Here is an 8662-nt window from a genome sequence, read left to right as displayed (position 1 = left end):
TTTTTCTTGACTTCTATGAAATATAAGCTAAACATACCAGAATTCATGTATATCTATATAAATATCAAAATATTTTTTAAATATATTTTTCAGAACAACATTAATATTTTGTAATACACAGACAATCTTGAAGTTTGTCTACGCTGAAAATTAGGAGGTGGAAATAACAGTGCTCTAAAACTATTGAGTTATGAAAATCGTTCATTTTTTTTTCTTGAAAAACTTCCGCCATAAAATATAGTCTCTCACTAAACTCTGTAAATATTTTAATTTCTTTTAACAATTTTATTAGATATGGTATTTTCGGTATGTAAAATATAGATATACAAAACTAATTAAGATATAATGCAGAATTTTCAGACTAGTGGTGACATAAAATAGTTACCCAAAAAGAGAGGAACGCACCTCTTTAAAACAGTGTTTTACATGGCTCTTGGAAAGACTAGCGTTCATAGTAGTTGATGTACAATTTTTTAAATGTTCTCTTTCTTATATTATCAATGCATTAACTTTTTGCCAAAAATAACGTTCATGTAAGAGTAAGTCTAGGAGAAAATAGGGTACTAGCTTTATTCAACAAAATTTCATCGCAGTATAGATGTTAGATGACACTTTTTGTTGAAAATTTATTGTTAGATTTCACAAACACAAAAAAAAATAATGAAGATTTGACTTTGATACTGAAGTGTAATATCAGAGTTGGAGTGGCATGTATTATCCAGAAAATGTATGATGTCTTACTTCAGGATGGGAAACATTTATAAACTCTGAATACTTTGTGGGCTTAGATGCTGTTACGTGGAATGAGGCCAAGGTGAGTTGGAAACCTTAGAACATTTATTTTAAATTTTTGAACAATCAATTTATATTGTTAGATTCAGTAGTATATTCTCACTATATCACTCTATATAGACAAATAATCAATAATTGAAATATTAGCTCGTCCGGAATATTTTTTAAATATTGACCCGTCATTATTCACGAATAAAATTTAAATATTGACCGGTCAATTTATTCACGAGACTCCAAAACAAAGTGACGTCATGAAAGGCAATCAGTCAAGGCAAGTAAACAACAAACGCGCAATGCGACTGATCGCTATCATAACGGGGGTATGCAATAGCAAATTATTGTGAGATAAAATCAGGTAAAATATCATTAGCTTATTTCCTACGGACGGTGGAATATCACCAGTGACCTTTTGATGCCGGCGATAAATTAACTTTGCGTAAAATTAAATTTGTAAATTCTATGTTGAGCCAAGGAAATTATGGCGATCTGTTTTTGAATCCTCTCTTGAGTTTTGGTTTGTTCCTTCATATAACAAATGTTGACTGAGTTTTTGGGCAACGTTGATTTGTAAATTGTTGCATTAATCAATTATATACTTTGTTCATACACGTATAAGTAGAATTTCTTTACGTTATCTGTCTTATCTTTTCTTTTTGTTCAATTACAATATGTCACTGTTTTAAAACGCATTGTTTTCTCTCTTTTCAGGGGAACTGTACGATAAAGGGGACAAAATTAGTTGAAGTTGAATCTTCTGAAGAAAACACTTTTATTTTAACTATGGCTGTAAAAATGACAAGTTAGTTTATTTTTGTTTTGTAAAAATATTATACATTTCCACTCGTTTTAAAATTAATGACAACCGTGGTTTTGCATATACTATTTTTTATCTCTTCCATCGAATGGGAGAGGTTGCAAAACATATTATGAAAACAGTGACAGACAAAATCGGACGAAATATACCTTTTGTTATATTAAAGGTCTAAAAAAAAAGTTCAGTTTACTTTGTTTATGTGAAAAACAGATTAATCGTTAACAATGAGTAAACAATGTTATTGGGAAGCATCGAAACAAACTACAAGTTGGTTAATCATTACTCACTAAGTGCAAAAACTAGTTATAAAACATCAATTGATAACAAAATTGTATAACCTGAAACTATATGATTCAAACTTATTTCACAAATAATGACGACCACAATTACTGTTGAATTTAAAGTTTTGATTTAAATTTTTAAATTTAATGTCATTCGTAGTGTTCAAAATTGAAATTTTACAACATTGAAACTACATCATTGTTTTGTTATTTCACAAACAATGTGGAATTCAAGGTATTGATTTCCATTTCATTAAGAAAGCGTTTGGCTGGGAGGAACCGACCATCAGGTAGAGGGAAAATGGGTGTGGCAGTCGACCAACTCTGAGCTCTCATACAGCGCTTGGGAGAAGATATCTGGACAACCGAATAACTTAAACAACCAGGACTGTCTCTGTCTTGACCGAAGTCTCGGCTTTGCCTGGAGTGACAGGGAATGTTGGATACGGTATCAATATTTCTGCGAAAGAGAGCTTTTTACAGACTCATAAAATTGACATTATTTTAAGTTTAATATGCTGAATTTAACTTTTGGTATAAAGGGTAAATGTATTTAGTACTTCTTAAAACTTAAAGGTTTATCAAAAAATGAATTTTTGACTACTTAAAATGTATGTATTAATTTTCTTCATTACTATCATAAATAATAAATAATTCTTAAACTTTTTAAGCAGTATATTTCCACATATTAATCAGATCAGTTTATAATTGGTATATTGTAAACGCGTTTATTACCTAGACTGGAAATATTTCCAGCCGTGTATCTGTAAGCTGATACTTTTTCTCTTTTTTTTCGGAACAAAGAGTCATGCCATTTTGAAATTGATCAAGCTATAGATCATTTGGATTTAAAATGTGTAAACTTAAATTTAAAAGGAGCTCTTTCACTCAAGAAGATCAAAGTGTACAAATTGCATAAATTGTCCAGATTCAATCCAATTTCTGTCATTAGAAGCATTTTTGCATCATTGATTCAATGAAATCATTTTTTTAAACAAGCTTGACAATAATGTATTTTAAATCTCCGTATCTTACAGCAATGTCATTAGTAGACTATTCGTTCAGTTGACAGAGAGTTTTTTATTACTTGACAATTAGATAGCTAAGGATCTGCACTAATAAGTCGATATATTTGCTTTATTTTGCTTTCCATCTTTTTCTCGATTTTTTCTTCTTCTTTTTTTTCGTCTTAAAATGCTTGGAGACAAACACTGTATTCGTAGTTATTGATTTTGATAAATTGATGTTTGTTATTTGACAAATCAAATATACATGTAAGTTAGATAAATGGTATTTGATATTCTGTTTTATATGTGAGGTTTGATTATAAACGGTGTCCTTTAAGAAAATAAAATTGCTATAAACTCCGTTTTTAAAGCTCTATGTCTTTAATTACACCCATTTGATTGGCTTCTCTTAATTCATTTTTCAGGTAATTATATTTACGTGGGTTCAAACAAAATCCTTACAGGTGCCTTTAATAGTATATCTAGAATGTTTTGAAAACAACAAACATAATGTTTTATTGAATTAGTTTCCATTACTACATATGAGGTATGAAAGAGATCCACTTCAGACAAGTTTAACTGCCATACATACCTATTTACGCGTAGTTTATATCATATCGCCAAGCTCATTGTATAAGCACTGTCAAGGTTAAAGCTATGGTGCACGGTTTACCGGATGTTGAAAGAACGACAGTTGAATTTGTTTTCTGCACAAAATCGTAGTTTCAATTTTAAAGAGACAGTAGAATGTGTAGGAAGTCAATTGAACAGTTTGAGTCTGATATATTTTAACATCACATGGTAATATTGTTATTTGTAGCATGCTTATTACATGTACTATGAATTTGCAATGTTAATTTGCTGGGCGGCGGATTGCATTGTTTTCACTTATAGCTTATAATTAGAGGTGTCTTTATCACGCTGAATGAATGTACAACGTAGACCGGAATAAAGACCATTTTCAACATTCGATGATAAATTTGAAATTTGGGACCAAATCAACGCACTTTGAGTAATTTTTTCAAAGTGCGTTACATTTGAGACCAACAAAACCCAGTTAAAAAAACACAAAACTAACTATGTTTTGAAGGAACATTAACATTTTTAGTGTCGAGACACTAATCGAGAAACTATTTATCAATCTTTAAAAAAAAACCTTTAAAAAAAAACTATCCCATTCGGCTAAACAATGTTAAAACAGTCTTCTATTGTATTTAGAATATTATATATTATTTCGACTAAACCCTTAACATTTTTTTTCAAATTGCGTGAATATCGACAATATCAACGGACTTTTAAAAAAATGCAAAGTGTGTGGAATTGGACCAAGAATTAACGCAATTTGCAAAAAAAAAAATAATTTGCGTATTTTTAAAGTGCGTTGAAACAGACATTGCTTGTGTAAAAAACCAAATTTAAACTTTTACCTGTTTAAATAACTTCATTAGAAATAAGAAAAACTTAGAACTGGTTATCAGCCATACAATTTCAAAGTTGACAACTTTGAGATGTGTTTTATTCAATTCTGTAAACCTTTTAAAATGTGCAAAAAATTCCATTAGTAGAATTTAATTTTAAGCACAGTCATGTTTGTTTTCTGACTACTAAACTTTTTAACCTAACATCTTTAAACAATGAAAGTAATGAATTAACGATTTTTTGAACCCTCGAATTACTGGATTATTAGAATAAAAAAAACACTTATGAATATATAAAGAAATCACTTGAGTAGTTTTATAATCCATCATATAATGATTTAAAAATTAAATTGACAAGGGCCTCCTCCATATCAAGAATTACTATTTATCGAAATAAACAATATAATCAGGAGTAATTTTATGAATAGTTTTTCAAAAAGTGTCACCCAACAAACTAGCGCAGTTAGTTCGAGGGTTCACTACGAATATGTCAGCAAAGAATTCGATTCCCGACGGGGATTTTAAGATTTGTACCTATCCAAAATCATATAAAACGTACATTTTACGGGTGAAATATTATATAATTTGAAAAATTCTAAACCGATGAAAATATCTTTCTTATGATTTACTTTAGTCCACTTTATAATCGACAGATGCACCATTTCACCTACATTTTTTAAACTGCTTAATTTAGTTTTATTAATATCTTTCGTGTACTCTATTAAATTATAGTTTTGCTTTGTATGTCTTTAATAATTGGCATTGTAAAAGTTTCTTCGATAAATTAAGTCATGCTTTCATAGGAAAATGCTAACAAAAATATGTTATAAGTAGGTTTAAAAAAGTGAAAAAAATATTTAAATCCCTACATCACAGATATATTGTAACAGTACAAACACAATCTTTGCAAACATAGTTACATAGTAATAGCTAGTGCAGCGGCGCCGGCATGCGCCACAAGCTTTAACGACACCGCCTTAGCGAACAGAAAAGTAAACTACTGCTATCTTAAGGCATGTCGCCAAATTAAACAAAGTATTTTACAACAGTTACGACGAGTTTCAGTTCAATTTTACATATGACGACAATTCCTAGTTCAATTCTAATTAATACGTTTTACGGTGCTACCGTTGTGGCGAGCGCAGGAAGAGTTATATTGCGTCTTGCTCAACATAGTGATGTATTGACAGTTATCAACTTAAATCAAACAATTTTGTAAAAAGAGAGAGAGAAAGAGGAGAAAGTTAGAGAGAAAGAGGAGAGAGAGAGGAGACAGATAGACAGACCAGAGAGAGAGATAGAGAGAGAGAGAGAGAGAGAGAGAGAAAGAGAGAGAGAGAGAGAGAAATATAATATTTCAAAATTTTACAAATTCTTACAAAAAACATATACTTAATTGCTTCCCCCTGAAACTGTTCTTTACTTTTGGAGAAAATTGATCAGTCTGTAAAATGAACTTTATATTTAATTTGGTAAAAAGTGTAAACGATAAATTTCATATCATTTATTTGTACCTTGTTTTTATCTTACTTTTATTTTTCCCCTGGTTCAGAGTCTTTCTTTTAGATCTTTTTTCTTCTTTTTTTTGCATTCTAATTGCATATATTGTATCTAAATCTACAGTCGCTGTTTGTAGGTTTGTAATTCCCAATTTTTCAAGTTAATGGTTTAAAAATAGGACAAATCTGCATAAACATTTTAAATGTTGATTTTTTTCTATTCATTCATTTTTATTTCGTTCAAAATGTTCTCTTTTTTTTCCTTTCTACTTAAACTTACTGTACATGTATGCAAACTTATCTTAAAATTGCATAAATATGACAGTAAAGTATGGCGCTTGCTGGTATACATAATATATCTTGATCAAACCCAAAATAAAAGAAAATCATCTGAGGTAGGTATCACAGTGTATGCTAAAATAGCTACAAAAGGCATACAAATGTTTGATTCATTTCTTAATTTAACAATTTTATTTAAATATAGCTCGAGATCACTGTGACGTCATGCGTTAAAATATATTTTCATTTGTTTACGTATCTCAATTCATTACCAAGGAATGAAGGTATGTAAAAATTCTCTTTGGTATCACCTTAACTTGTGTGGTACTCAAAACGATCTTCAGACCTCAAGGCATCGTAAATTACGAGTTAAATGTTAGCCATTTCTGACAGAGCACCACGGGAAAAAACATTAGAGAGCATTATGGCACGTACACAATTTTTTTCTTGATGGGCCTCTAGGCTTATTTCGTTATTTTTCGCGCGCACTGGTTCTTAGTTCACTGGTTCACTGGCTCGCAATTATAACTCCTGTTTCAGAAGGACTGTTTTAATAAGTTTTTGGCGCTTTGACATTCACAAATGAGTAGTAATTATCAAGTTAGCAAGTATTTGCTTTCAATTTTATGTTCTCAAATCAATACAGTAAAACTCGTTTAGTACGAACACGGATATTGCGATTTGACGGATATAGCGAAGTCATCTTGGATCCCCATCTATGTAAATTTAATGAATTTCTTATACGGTTAACACGAATTACAGATATAACGAAGTAATTTCTTAGGTCCCAGTGACTTTGTTATAACCGAGTTTTGCTGTACTAGTATTCATATGGCTGTTGTAATGGCCGAGCGAATTCAAAACTTTGGCGGAAGGGGGGGGGGTACTATTAGTTAAACTCTGTTGGGTTTTTTGTTTGTGATCGGCTTCGGGCGATCACTGTAGTGTCCATATGGCGCATCCGGAAAATGCTTCCACGTGCGTACACATTCCGCTTGCATAAGTAGTTATTATAAAAAGTTGAAGCTTTGGTTTAGTATTTATATAACATTTTACTCAGTTTTATTTCAATTCATTTACCTTAAGAGATGTAAATACAGATTGACCTGTTAATTAAAGAATGCACATTTTGTCTCACAAGTAAGAATTTCGATCGAAAGATTCATTCAGTAATGCAGTGGACATCGATGAACTGACCTCGATCATAAGTAGATGCTCCATGAAATGACCTCGATCTATTGATGTTGCATAATAGCAGCTAGGAAGACGGCTTGATTTATAAACAAGGATACATTATAATGCGACCTCAATTGCAAGTTATAATGTCATTCAATGTTTTTCAGTCGCATTAAATTATTTTAATACAACTCTTTCTTTGTATACGTGTTCCGCGAACAGCCCTACTCTGTATTCTGAAGAAGAAGAAGAAGAAGAAGAAGAAGAAGAAGAAGAAGAAGAAGAAGATACATTAACATTTAATAATTACGTTAAAAATATGAAACTAGACAAGGAGTTTCTAAATTAAACTTGTTGACGGTTTATAATTATGAAATTATGGTGTACAGATTCAAAATATTCTATATTTTGTAAAAATACGGTACTTACGTATCTAATTATTTTACATCAAACTGATTATATTGATTGCTTATAGATAGCTATATATCTTTATTGCCGATCATTCCTTTAAAAGGAATACTTGTTTAATATTTCTCGTAGTTTTTATTTACGGCTATGTTTAAGTGTTTTAACTCAGCAGTGCATACCGCTCTATGTTGCTGATTTTCAATTTCTTAATTAATGATTACATGCGATGGCAGACAAATCTATACTTATAATTTTAGACATTTTGCAAATTGCCTACAAAATGCATGCAAATGAGTAACTACTTACACCTATGGTATTTCAACACGTGTGGTATGATGTCTGTAAGCTATAATTGAATTTTAACTGATAAGTAAATATTGTGAAATTAATTAAAAACCTACTTTTATTTTCGATAAACAAGCCCAACATAACAAAAATGAGAGTAAGTGGCGGATCAAAGTCAGCGGTAGTTTGTATCAACATGTATGCATGCAATGAAATAATATTGAAAAAATTACGTAAAGAACGAATATATTTATTGGACACTTTTTTAGAGTATACATATAGGTTAAGATTCGTCGAATATTGAACAAATAAAATGAGCCGATTCTATACTTGAATGCTCGAGTTTAGTTTTGAGGGATAGAACGCTGGCGAAGCACAACCTCTGGTGATAGAATGAAATATAACTTTCCAGAACGGGGTAACCAAGAACGCAGGTTGACTAATTAACGTCATGGCTAAAAGTGAAGGACAAGTTTATCATGCATCGCGGGCAGATACATATACCTTGGATCAGATATCTATTTTGAATACACAAAATTAATAAAAAGAAGATATACTTTAAAGCGATTTTTGTTTTAATGGAAACAACTTTTCAGAACATGTCGTCCCAGGAAGGTGGGTTGACATGTTAACGTCACGGAGGAAAGCGTAAGGCGAGTTACCATCGGGTAAATATTTGATCTGACAACCTTGGTACAAAATA

Source organism: Magallana gigas, chromosome 1, assembly GCF_963853765.1.
Source record: "Magallana gigas chromosome 1, xbMagGiga1.1, whole genome shotgun sequence".
In the NCBI taxonomy this organism is placed as follows: Eukaryota; Metazoa; Mollusca; class Bivalvia; order Ostreida; family Ostreidae; genus Magallana; species Magallana gigas.
The sequence above is the reverse complement of the archived record's forward strand: the minus strand, read 5'-3'. Positions refer to the sequence as shown.